Genomic DNA, 1559 nt, shown 5'->3' with positions numbered 1-1559 from the left:
ACAAAACAGCTGAGGACCTTCTTTATTAGTTCCTGCTGCAGAGGAGGGTATCGGTCCCCGTCCACCGTTCACAGCGGTGATGAGTTACTTAACTTAACTTTAATGAGGAATCATAATTGTCTACACAGCACCCTCTTAAATGGCAGCCGACCTGTCTCAAGATGGAGCCCAGGCTAGGCTACCTCGAGTCATGGAACAAGGTCCTTATTGTGACATCACAATAGGCTGGGTGATTGTTTGACAGTTGCCCTCCAGCTGATAAAATCACAATGAAAACATTGTGGTTATTTGGTGATTCATATCAAATAAACAACTGTTATCTGATGTGATAGTGGTCTAGGGCAGGCGGAACAGATTTCCCACATTCACACATATGCTATTGGCTGATGTGGATTGTTCCAGTTCACCCACACGTTTATTAAGCAAACTAAATGCTTTCAGCAAACATAGTGGCCGAAATCCAAAACCGAGCTGGCTACTAGTTAAACTGCCTAGATTAAATCCATGCACACGTCATTGGAAAGCTGACCACTGACTATCTACAATGACATTAACATATTGAATCAATAACACACTGAGCTACCTACGAGAGTTGAGATAGACCTACTTGGCCAGCTAGCATGTCATGTTAATTTTAATTTTGAATTAATTTTGCCATTTAGCAGATGTTGGTAGGTATGGCAGATAAAAAGAAAAGTTTTTACATTCCATTATGTTTTGTGAGATGGAACCTTTGTATTTTATGAATTACTAACTCAGAAAGGTCAACATTTAAAAAATAACACCACACAGGCATTAATAAACACCTAATGGATCAGATTATGTAAAAAACTCAATTTTGACAAAAATGGAGATAGAACCTTATAATTCTAACGCCACGAGATGACAGTCAAAAAGTATTTAAAAATGTAAACTATCAATAGACGATTTTTCAATGATCACTGGCTAGTATAGTTGTACTAGTATAAGTATACTATATAGTATATTTGTACTTCCAATTATGATCCAGGTCTGTGAGTGGACGAGAGAGAAGGCTGCTCTCCCCCCAGATGAAAACGTGGATGTTCTATGGATTTATGACATTTTTTGATGATAACAACAACCTATTATAAATTACTGTGGGTTATCAGCCACTTGCAAAGGCGCCAAAATGGGCCTTAATAGACACAAACGTCAGTGAGACGATCCATCATTCCCCGGACCTGCTTGGGCTGCTGTTTACGTGCCTTTTTCCAATCAGCCACCCCATTAAGGCACCAACCAGGAACCCCATTAACATGCAAGTGAGCTGGGGGAGGAGGTGGAGAGATTGCATCCAACTAGAACCAAACTTCAATCCATCAAGCTATTTGGACTTCAGATAGAAAGTTGGTTTCTAAGATGGGGGGGGGGGAGCAGGAAGGATCTGCTTATTGTAAACCAATGATATGATATCAATTAGAGAAGAGAGAGAAATCATGGGAGAGGCACAACATCAGGTATTTTGGCTTACTTACACATATGCTGCATGCCGCATATCATCATATATTCATGTCATATATTCTTATTAGAGTTGTAAA

The sequence above is a fragment of the Nansenia antarctica genome (assembly GCF_963989245.1).
Source record: "Nansenia antarctica genome assembly, chromosome: 10".
NCBI lineage: Eukaryota > Metazoa > Chordata > Actinopteri > Argentiniformes > Microstomatidae > Nansenia > Nansenia antarctica.
Note: the sequence above shows the minus strand (reverse complement) of the source record.